The sequence below is a fragment of the Elephantulus edwardii genome, unplaced genomic scaffold (assembly GCF_000299155.1).
Source record: "Elephantulus edwardii isolate Elephantulus edwardi_28Jun2011 unplaced genomic scaffold, EleEdw1.0 scaffold00077, whole genome shotgun sequence".
NCBI classification, from domain to species: domain Eukaryota; kingdom Metazoa; phylum Chordata; class Mammalia; order Macroscelidea; family Macroscelididae; genus Elephantulus; species Elephantulus edwardii.
This window is the reverse complement of record NW_006399827.1, coordinates 13,456,288-13,468,606: the sequence shown is the minus strand read 5'-3', so window position 1 is coordinate 13,468,606 and position 12,319 is coordinate 13,456,288. Positions and strand designations below refer to the sequence as shown.

The 12,319-nt window shown below is 37.1% G+C and overlaps 1 protein-coding gene across 1 annotated transcript in view; it reads left to right on the top strand.

Annotated features, from left to right (window-relative positions):
- The first annotated feature begins 724 nt into the window (after positions 1-724).
- The window catches only part of IKZF3 (IKAROS family zinc finger 3 (Aiolos)), an 88,521-nt gene continuing 76,926 nt past the window's right edge, over positions 725-12,319 (top strand). The window contains exons 1-2 of the mRNA XM_006889395.1: positions 725-773; positions 7,184-7,285. The gene's annotated coding sequence lies outside the window, so the exon portion shown is untranslated. The remainder of the gene's footprint in view (positions 774-7,183; positions 7,286-12,319) is intronic.

Here is a 12,319-nt window from a genome sequence, read left to right as displayed (position 1 = left end):
GGACACATAATAGATTGTGTCTAGTTTGAGCTATTATTATTAAAGTTGCTATGATAATTTCTTATGTTAAAATACTAATAAAAACCACATTAGTACAAGGGTAGTCTTGAAATTGTCACAGTTAAGAGAAGCTTAAGGAAACATGACAACTGACTAATGCAGATGGGATCCTAGAGCAGGGGGAAAAAGGCATTAAGTAAATATAAAGAGGTCTTGCATATAATGTATATAACAATTATAATTATAATACAGTATATTTACTTATATAATGTATTTATTGATTCATTAATTATAATAAATGATTGAGCCTATTGTCAATGAGCAGATAGATATGTGATGAAGCAAAATGTTAATTGTAGCATCTGATTGTGGGTATGTAATTATTCATTCTCAACTCTTTTAACTTTCCTATGTATTTTAAAATTTTCTTGATCACAGGACTTGTTTTTCTCCTTGTTCTTTTTTAAAATTTTTTTCTCATTGTTTTTAACAGATGTCTTGTGTTGTTCCTCTAGGCAGAAAGCTCTTAGAGTAGCATTCCTACATAAAATACTTCCTTCATTACCATTGAAACTTCTAGGGAAGGTAAAAGACGTAGACCTGCTCTGAGGAAGAATTCTGCTGTGGTTTCCAAAATGGTATCCTTATTAAGTTTGGAATGCTTACATTGGAATTAATTTCTACTAAGTGGCTAATATTTAAAACCTCTTTCTTTTCAGATATACAACCAAATGTGGAACTACAAACTACTCAGGAACAGTCTGCACCCATAGGTAATGTCATCTCTTTCTTTCTCCTAAAATATACCTTGAGTGAGTTTGTTGTTGTTGTTGTTGTTGTTATGTGTCGTCGAGTCGTTTGCGACTCATAGCGACCCTATGCACAACAACCCTAAATCCTGCTCTATCCTGCGCCAACCGCACTACCTCTGACACACCCATTCCGATTACCCCAGTCACCGAATCAATCCATCTCATAGAGGGTCTTCCCCTCCTGCGCCGTCCCTCCACCCTCCCAAGCATGATGTCCCTCTCCAAAGAAAAAGGAGTGTTTTTAATATGATTGCAGAGAAAATGGGACTGTGTTGAAGAAAAAGAAAACAAACTCTGCCTGACTTACACAAAAAGCCTCGTCAACTTAGATCATTAATTTCTTTTGGCATCACAAGGCCAAACTAAACCCTACTTAATGATGATTGTTTAAAGTGTTTTTTTCAACTGATTTATTGAGATTTATTGATTTATTGGGTTTTAACTGATTTATTGAGTTTTTGTTGGATAAATATATAGTTAGCAGTGTTTTTTTCAACTGATTTATTGAGATTTATTGATTTATTGGGTTTTAACTGATTTATTGAGTTCTCGTTGGATAAATATATAGTTAGCTTGTATTTTTTACCCTAGAACAGTAGTCTGCAAACTCTTTCTGTAAGTGGCCAAATGGCAAATATGATGGATGGGGAAAAATCAAAGTAAGATATTGTAGGATTGACTAGAATCTAGAGGCAATTTTTGAGATAATCAGGATGTTCTATATCCTTTATAGGGATTTTCATTACATAGGGATATTCTTTGGTTAAAACTTATTGCATGGTACATTTAATATCTGTACATTTAATTTTATATAAATTTTTCCCTAAAAGAAAACCAACCTTTTCAATAAATACTACACTCAAGACCATCAACTACTCATATGCAAGTTCAAATTAAAGCTAAAGAAGGTTAAAGCAAATCCAAAGGAACCAAAATTTGACCTTGAGTTCATCCTACTTGAGTTTCAAAATCATCTCAGGAACAGGTTTGAGGCCTTGATCACTAATGAACGAAGACCAGATGAGCTGTGTGAGAATATCAAGAATATCATCCAGGAAGAATGCAAGAAAAAGAGTACAAAGAAAGGAGGAAGAAAAGACTGAGATGGATGTCAGAAGAAACTCTGAATATTACACTAGAATGCAGAAAAACCTAAGCAAATGGAAGAACTAAGAAGTTAAGGAACTGAGTAGAAGATTTCAAAGGGCAGCATGGGAAGACAAAGCAAAGTATAATAATGAAATGCACAAAACTGGAATTGGAAAATCAAAAGGGTCACACTCTCTTGGTATTCCTTTTTTTTTTTAAAGTTGTTTATTTTTCATTTCAATGAACATCTACAGAGATTTTGGAATTACATTCATTTATTGTTGCACCCTTCTCCCCGCCCACCCCGCCTCCCCCCTCCCCCCCCTTTGCTATTCTCCTTAAAAAGCAAAAGAAAAACTCCCTCATTGGTACACAAGCCCCTCTGCACCTCCCCCACACCCACCCACCCCCAGCTGAAGGAACTTTAGAACAAATTCAAGCCTCGAGTTGCAATACTTAAGTTTACTGTGGGCAGAATATTGAAATTGTCCAGGAAGCCTTAAAAGAAGATGGAAGGAGTACACAGAGTTACTGTAAAAAAAAAGAATTGGCTTACACAGAAGTTCAAGAAACAACATATGATAGTGGTGATGAAGGAGGAAGTTCAAGGTGCTCTGAAGGCCCCAGTGTTTCAATTAACTTACCTCGAGAAACAGAGGCTGCACTGGATGTGCTCACCAGATTGTGCCAAGAAATCCCGAGGACAACTACATGGCCAACTCACTGGAAAGATCCATATTTATTCCTGTCCCAAAATAAGGTGATCCAACAGAGTTTGGAAATTATCCAACAATATCACCAATAACATACACAAGCAAAATCCTGCCGAAGATTATAAAAAAATTACTGGAACTGTACATTAACAGAGGACTACCAGAAATACAAGCTGAGTTTAGAAGAGATCATGAAACAGTATCACCAATGTCAGATGGACTTTGGCTGAAAGCAAAGAGTACCAGAGTAATGTCTATCTGTGCTTCATTGACTGAGCAAAGGTATTAGACTGTGTGGATCACAACAAATTGTGGCTAACCAGGAGGCGGTCATCAGAACAGAGCAAGAAAACAGCGAATGGTTCGAAATTAGGAAGAGAATGCGTCAAGGATGCATTCTGTCTCCATACTTTTTCAACCAGTGTGGGGAATAGGTCATTCAGGAGGCAGGATATTATGAGGATGAATGCGACGTCAAGATTGGAAAAAACCTCATCAACAACCTGCACTATGCTGATGACACAATCTTGCTTGCTGAAACTAAGGAGGACCTTAAGCACTTGCTACAGAAGGTCAAGGACTGTAGTCTTCAATGTAAATTGAAACATAACATCAAGAAGACAAAAATTCTCACCACTGGGCCAATTAGCAGCACATTATGGATGGAGGAGAGATTGAGGTTAACAAATTCAGCTTGCTTGGTTCCATAATCAACATTCTTGGCACCATTCTTTTGACCAGGAAGTCAAAATTGCATTGGGAAAGTCTACTGTCAGGGACCTCTTCAAAGTGCTAAAGAGCAATGATATCAATCTAGAGACTAAAGTGTGCCTTTTCCAGGTTCACAATTACGTGCTATGCATCAGAGAGCTAGATAATGATCAAGGATGACAGAAGAAGAATTGATGCCTTTGAGTTGTGCTAGAAAAGAGTGTTGAACATACCAGGAGAACAAATAGATTTGTCTTGGGGAATGTGAAACTAAGTTTCTTCTTGGAGGCAAGGATTTTGAAGTTCCATCTCACATACTTAAGGAATGTGGCCAGGAGGGACTAGTCCTTGGAGAAAGACATCATACTTGGAAGGACATGGGGACAGTGAAGGAAAGGAAGACCCTGGATGAGATGGATTAACACAGTAACTGGGGCAGTGGGATTAGTTGTCAGAGTCCATAGAGATTGGTTCAAAATAGGGCAGGGTTCAGAGCTATTGTACCTAGGTTGGCTATGAATCGCAGGTGATTTGATGGCCCATAACAACAACAACATGATTAAATATTAGGGGTGAAGTGTGCTAGTAATCTGCAACTGATTTTGAAATTCACTGTAATGGTCAGCAGACTGTTTCTGTAAATAACCAAATAGCAGATATTTTAATTGCAACACACATAAGTCCCCTTTTGCATATTCTTTGTGTTTGTGTATATGTGTCTTTCTGTTTTTCATAGTTAATTTTAATGAATGTTTACAAAGACTTAGAGTTTCCATTCATTCATTCATTCATTGTTGCACTTTTCTCCCTGCCAAACCCCTCCCCACCAATTCACTCTTCTCATTGAAAAGTAAAAGAAAAAATCTTTCATTGTTATGCAGTCCCTCCCCTCAAGTCCACTCCACTGTGCAGCCTTCATTCTGGACTCCTGTCATGATAATAATACACAATCATATATCCCTTTTAAACAGTCCTCTCCCTCATCTATTTCAATGAATATACATCATTCCTCCCCTCATTCTCTGTCTTCCCTCAACCCCAATGTCAGTCCTGTTTCACTACAGTGGCTTTATGCAATATTTGTCCTTTTGTGACTGAGATATTTCACTCAGCATAATGTCCACCAGGGTCATCCATTTTGCATAATATTTCATGAGTTCCCTGTTTTTCAATGCAGCATAGTATTCCATTGTGTGAATATACCAGAGCTGCTCTATCCATTCGTTTGTTGATGAGGACTTGGGTTGTTTCCAGCTCTTTGCTATTGTGAACAAAACCACAATAAACATAGGTGTGCATATATCTGCTTGAGTAGCAGTTATGGTTCCGTTAGGGTAAATTCCCAGTAGTGGAATTGCTGGGTCAAATGGTATCTCTTTTTGCAACTTTTTGAGAAAGCGCCATACAACCTTCCATAGTGGTTGCACCATTTTACACTCTCACCAACAGTGAATAGGGTTCCAGTTTCTCTGCAACCTCGCCAGCATTTGATGTTTGCTGTTCTGTTAAATTTTGTTCTTCTTAACTGGGGTGAAATGATATCTCATAGTTGTTTTGATTTGCATCTCTCTTAGAGCTAGGGATTTTGAACATTTCTTCATGTGTTTGTTGGCCATCTCAGTGTCTTCTTTGGTGACGTGTCTGTTCATATCCTGTGCCTGTTTTTCAGTTGGGTTATTTACCTTTATCTTGTTGTGGTGCTCGAGTATTTTATAAATTCTAGATACCTTCACACAGTGGAATTTTTTGCAGCCCTCAGGAATAACAATTTTGAAAAATATTATATAACATGAGAGTGGCTAGAGAGCACTATGCTGAGTAAACTAACTCAGACACATAAAAACAAATATACTGTATAAGACCGTTACTGCAAAATAGAAGGCTAACCAGTAAGATGTATATGGATACCCAAAGAGGGAAGAGGAGGGAGCAGAGAGCTGAGGAGTAGGGGGGGAAATCACAGGATTGCAGGGTTTGGTGCTTGGAAGGAAGGGGCAGGGAGAAAAACAATCAATGTACATGAATGAAACACAATATAAACAAATTTTGTATGGAGACCAATAAAACTTTTTTTAAATTTATTTTTAGAAGATCCCATCCATCGAATTATATCCTTTTCTGGTTGTGCATTTTGGCTATGTTTGCAAACCTGTTTATGCAATAGACTAGGGTTTCTAGATTTGTTCTTCTTTTTTCTTTTCTTTTCCTCTCATGATCTTTTTAGGTTTTTGCTTTGCCCCTAGGACCTCTGTCTACCTTGAGTTTGGTTTTATGTATAGTGTGCGGTGTGGATTTTGTTTCCATTTTCTGCAGATAGAGTTCCAAATTTGCCAGCATTGTTTGTTAATGAGGCTGTCATTCGCCCACTTAATTTCTTTCATCTCCTTGTTACAGATCTTTTTACCACAATAGATAAATTGATTTCTGAGCACTCAATTCTATTCCATTGATCTATGTGTCTGTCATATAGGAACAGTACCATGCTGTTTTGATTACTATGGCTGTATAGTAGGTTTTGAGAAAAGAGAGTATGATGCCTCTGTAATTCTTTGCTTATTTTAAGTCTCTTTGTTTTTTAGATAAAAATGGAAATTGCCTTTTCCATATCCTTGGTATCTATATTAAGATTGCATTGCACTTGTAGATTACTTTTGGTAGAATGGTCATTTTTACAATATTAAGTCTCCCTATTCATGAACACCTATAAACCTGGAGAGAGGATGAAAGACACCCAAGCATTGAGGACTCTCCTTCATAGGGTTGCTATGAGTCGCCTGCGACTCAACAACACTTAACAACAACAACAATTCATGAACATGGTATATTCTTCTGTTTATCTAGGTCTCCTTTTGTTCCTTGTAGCAGTGTTTTGTAGTCTTCTTTGTATAGCTCTTTTGTGACTCTAGTTACATTTGTTTCTAAGTATTTCATTTTGTGATAGGCTGCTGTAATTAAAAAGATTTTTTACAAATTTGACATTTTCTGAAACACCCTTAGTATCTGCTTTGTACTTTGTATTTCCTTTAATACTTTTCCAAGACTACTCAACACTATAGTTGTGTACTTGTCTTATCTACAAATTATTTTATGTACAAATTATAAGGTATTCAAAGACAAGATTATGACCTGTTCTTATCTGAAGCATTTCCACTCTTAGCAAATGTTCAGAGAAATAAAGGAATTTAGAGGCCATCTTTATTTCCATAGAAGAGCATTTACAATATAAACTTAAGGGGAGAATAGGATTTGGCATTTAATATTCAGGTTTCTTCTCAGGAAAACATCTTTCCCAAATTAGATTATGCTGGTATTTCCAGGCTCATTATTTTATCAACATACATTAATGGGGAGATCTGGTGGCCTACTGGCAAGAAGCTGCACTGCATTACCAAAGGCACAAAGTTCTAATCCACCAGTGCTTTACAGGAGAAAGATGGATAGTCTCCTTCCATGCAATTAACTGCCTCTGAAAACCTGCTGGAGCATCAACTATGAGTCAGTTCTGGTTCAATACACAACAGCAAACAAATATACATTAATAGCTTTTAGTCACCAATTAAAATACCATCTTTCTGAACATTGTGAGAAAAGAAATAAAGGAATAATTTTCTGTCCTGTAACAGAAAACTTATTAAAGGAAATCATGTCTACCAGAAAGATTCATAGACCTGGGTATATTTCAAAACTTCACAGTTTTTCACATAACTTCAAGACATATGTGAAAAGGATAGAACCTATCACTGTAGGATTGTGTGAAGTTGAAATTTTTGGAGGTCTAATTGATATCTGTTTATAAAAATTCTTTTATAAAAATTACTTGAAGTGATTACATGATTCAAACTCATTTTTTTCTTTTAGAAGGTCCCGTGAATTTGAATGACTACAGTTTAACCAAGCCCCATGAAATAGAAAATGTGGACAGTGCTGAAGGTCCAAGCAATGAAGATGAAGATACAGGAGGTGAGTTATGCTGTAGAGACATAACACTAGAAGTTACCAATATGGGTAAAACTTCATTGGAGAATGAATGGAAATCCAAAATCTCTGTAAATGTTCATTAAAATTATTAAAATAAAATCTAAAAAAAAAAAACACACCAAACTTTGTTGGAGAAGAAACCGGGAACTGCCCTAGGAAAATAGATCTGTGGATTTAGTTGGGAGTGATTCCGTTTTACTCATTTCAAAAATATTAGTATTACTTTTGTTACAAAATATTGGCCAGTTTCTAAAGTACTTACTCAGAGTTAAGCTTATTTCTTGTAATATAAAGGTAATAATATAATACATTTTCAATTTGGAAAATGAATTCAGATAAAAAAAAATCTCTTTCCTACTTTTTAAACATAAATTACATGTTAACGTAAACATAATTTTTAGTACTGTATAAATATTGGACACATTTTATTTTACTCTTATTGATAAATCCAATCATTATTGTTTTATAAATTATATGCAAATCTTAAATGTTACATTTTCAGAGATTTTTTTTCCTGGCTGGTAAGTTACTTAATTTTAATTCTCTGTATCCTCCCTTGTGATTAACTGCCTCTGAAAACCCACTGGAGGGTCAGCTATCAGTCAGTTCTGACTCCTTAGTACACAACAACCAACATATGACAGTTATCATGGGTATTTTAGAGTTTGTACAAGTTTATTGTTTCTCCCTCTCCCTTTTGAGTTGGGATCTTAGACTACCTTTGTTTACTACTGGATGTTCACAGCTCCTGCAGTAATGACTGACCTCTCAAACAAGCTCAGATTCACTGCAAGCAGGTCAGTTCTGACTCATAGCAACCCTCCATTGGATTTCTTGGGCTCTAAATGTTAACGGGGAAAGGGAGCTCTGGTGACCTAGTGGCGAGAAGCTGTGCTGCAATCCCAAAGGTGCACAGTTTAAATCCACCAGATGCTCTGCTGGAGAAGGAGGGGCAATCTCCTCCTGTGCCAGTCAGATCTGATTCGACGGTACACACACACAAAATGAAAAGTTAATGGGAGGAGATTGCCATCTTTCTCCCTCAGAGCTGGTGGATTCCAACTAACAAAGGCACACAGCCTTTGAGTTAGCAGTGCAATTCACTGTGCCAACAATGCTGCTTACCTGGTCCCTATTAGATGTGTAATAAGTATTTGTTGAAAGAATGACTACATGAAAGTTCTAGAGTGGTTATAAATGTGTGTGGTATATATGTAACTTTTTAAATCAAGGTGAAATTCATATGACATTAAATTAACCATTCAAAACTAGATAATTCAGTGACATTTGGTGCATTTTTTTGTACTTCCAAAGCATTTTCATCACACCAAAAGGAAACCTCATACCCATTATGCATTTGCCCAATTCTCCCATTCCCACTGCCACTAGTTGATTAACTACCAGTCTGCTTTCTGCCTCGGTTGTTGTTAGTTATGTGCCATCAAGTTGGAACCAACTCATAGCTGATCCTTCAGCAGATTTCCAGAGACTGTAAATAGCACAGGATAATATTGCCCATGTGTCGCATTTCATATAAATGAGGACTTTATAAAAATTTGTATCTGGCTTATTTAACTTAATACAGTGTTTCCAGGGTTCATCCCTTCATTGCAGATATGGACAACTAACATTCCACTTGTTGTATATAAGCAGCTCTGGTAGCCTAGTGAGTTAGGATTTGTGCTGCCAACCCACAGGCTCCTAGTTCAAATCCACAAGCTGCTCCATAAGTGAAATATGGGCTATCTTCTCTCATGTGATTTACTGCCTCTGAAAACAAGTGTCCATTATTAATTGATTCTGACTCAACAGTACATTCGGATTTAATATTGATAATTTTTACATTCTTTTGTATCACCTTTTTTGGGTATGGGAACAACTGTCGATCTATTTCAGTCTGTCAGCCAAGTAGTAGCAGTCCTCCAAATTTTCTGATATAGACTGAGGGCATCTGTTAGTTGAAACATGTCAATTAGTATCCTGTCAGTTCTTGGGTCCTTTCTTTTTGCTATTGCCTTCAGTGCAGCTCGAATTTCTTTCTTCATTACCTTTGGCTCTTGTTCATATAGTACTTCCTGAAGTTTTTCAGTGTCAATCAATTCCTTGTGGTACAGTGACTCTGTATATTCCTTCCATCTTCTTTTGATGCTTCTTGAATCATTCAGGATTTTGCCCATAGCATCACTCATGGCTTGGCTTTGTTTTTCAGTTCTTTCAACTTTTAAAAATGCCAAGCAGCCCATCAACAAATGAATGGTTAAAGAAGCTCTGGTATATTCACACAGTGGAATACTATGCACCACTGAAAAACAAGGAACTCATGAAATATTATGCTAAGTGCATGACCCTAGAGGACATTATGCTGAATGAAATATCTCAGTCACAAAAGGACAAATACTGCATAGGGCCACTATTGTAAAACACGACTGACATTGGGGTTGAGGGAAGACAGAGAAGATGGGGAGGAATGATATATACTGCATTGCAACAGATGAGGGAGAGAACTGTTTAAAAGGGATATATGATTAGGTATTATTGTCATGACAGGAGACCAGAATGAAGGCTGCACAGTGCAGTGGACTTGGGGGAGGGATTGCATAGCAATGAAAGACTATTTATTTTACTCATCAAGGAGAAAAGTGAATTGGGGAGAGGAGGTGGCCAGGGAGAAAAATGCAGCAATGAATGACTGGAAACCCTAAGTATCTGTAAAATTTCATTAAAATTAATTTTTAAAATGATGAAAAATGTTTTTTTAAATGCCAAGAAAATTCTTTCCTTGTTTCATTGATTTGTTTTTCTTAATATAAAACATATCAACATTCTTGGAGCCAGCCGTTAGGAAATAAGAATGCGAATTGTATTGGGAAAATCTACTCTCAAGGACCTCCCCAGAGTACTGAAAGGCAACAATGTCTGTCTAGAGACTAAGATGCTCCTGATTCAGACCATTATCTTTGCAATTACTTGCTATGCATCAAAAAGCTGGACAGTGACTAAGGATGACAGAAGAAGAATCTAAGCCTTCTAATTGTGGTGCTGGAGAAGAGTCTAGAATATACTATGGATCACCAAGAAAGCAAATTGGTCTGTCTTAGGGTGAAACCAAGTTTCTCCCTGAAGGCTAGGATTTTGAAGCTCTGTCTCACATACTTTGGGCATGTGGCCAGGAGAGACTGGTCCTTAGAGAAGGACATCATGCTTGGAAAGGTGGAGGAACAGCACAGGAAAGGATGACCCTGGATGAGATGAATTGATACAGGAACTGGAGCAATTGGGTTGATGTACTGGAATCAGTGAGACTGGCTCAGGACAGGGCAGACTTCAGAGCTGCAGTACGTAGAGTCCCTGTGGGTCGCAGGCAACTCAACAACGTGTAACAACAGCATAAAATACATACTTTTAATTTTTTTAATCAAGTGCACTTTATTTTTTTTTATTCTTCCTTTCTTTCCCCCTTTGTTTTGACTTCTCAATGCCCTAGTGCAATTTCCAGAGTCTCTTCTGACATCCATTTTAGTCTTTTCTTCTTCTTCTGTCTTTTTAACAACCAATATCATAATAACATATGCAAGCAAAATATTGCTGAAGATCATCCCGAAATTACTAGAACAGTAAGTACATTGACAGAGAATTGCCAGAAGTTCAAGTTGGATTTAGAAGAGGCCACACTACCAGAGTTATCACTACTGATATCAGATGGAGCCTGGCTGAAGTTGTTGTTGTTGTTAGAGAATACAAAAATGTCTGCTTTTATTGAATATGCATAGGCATTTTACTATGTGGATAATAAAAACACTATGGTAAACATTGAGAAAAATGACAATCCTGGAACACTTAGTTATGCTCATATGAAACCTATACCTAGACAAAGAAGCAGTTGTCTGAACGGAGCAATGGAACACTGCATGGTTTAAAATCAGCAAAGGTGTGCATCAAGGTTGTATCCTTTTTCCATATCTATTCAATCTGTATGCAAAGAAATCATTTAAGAATCTGGATTCTAAGAAGAATGCCATCATGATTAGAGGATGACTCATCAACAACCTGTGTTATACAGATTATACAACCTGCTTCCTGAAGGTGAGGAGAACTTGAAGTGCTTACTGCAGAGGATCAGAGACTACAGCCATGAATATAGATTACATCTCAATATCAAGACAAAATTTCTCACCACTGAACACATGGATAAAAGATTGAAATTGTCAATGATTTCATCGTACTTGGATCCACAATCAGTATCTTTGGTGCCAGGAATCAGGAGACCAGGAGTTGTGTTATATTGAGAAAGTGCACTATCAGGTACCTCTCCAAATCACTGAAGAGCAGAGATATCAATTTGAAGACATAAGATGTGCCTGATTCAGGTAATGATCTTTTTCAGTCATTTGCTATGCTTCCGAGAGTTAGTTAAAAAGGATAACAGAAGGATTGATTCCTTTGAGTTGTGATGTTGGAGAAGAGTACTGAATATCCTGTCAACTGACAAAAGTAAAACAAGGTATGTCTTGGGGAAAATGCAGCCATGGTGCTCCTTGGAGGCAAGGATGGTGAAACTTTGTCTTACATACTTTGGGCATGTTACTAGGAGAAGCTATTCCTTGGAAAGGGGCATCATGCTTTGAAAGGTGAAGGGTCAACCAAAGGGAGGAAACCTTCAATGAGGTGGATTGACATAGTAACTGCAGCAATGGACTTAAGTGTGTTAGAGATTATGAGGATGGCACAGGATAGAACAGGGTTCAGATATGCTCTTCATAGGATTGCTATGAGTTGTACTCAACTCCATGCCACCTAACAACAGGAATAGCAACAGCACATAACAACAACATATGGATATAACACAATTTGTTTATTCATTCGTCTGTTGATGGGCATTTGTGTTGCTTCTTTCTGCCTTTTTTTAATTTTTTTTCCTATATTTTATTAATTTTCATAAACATTTACAGAGATTTTGGGTTTCCATTCATTCATTGTTGCACTATTCTCTCTACCCTCCTCCCAGTTTGTTCTTGT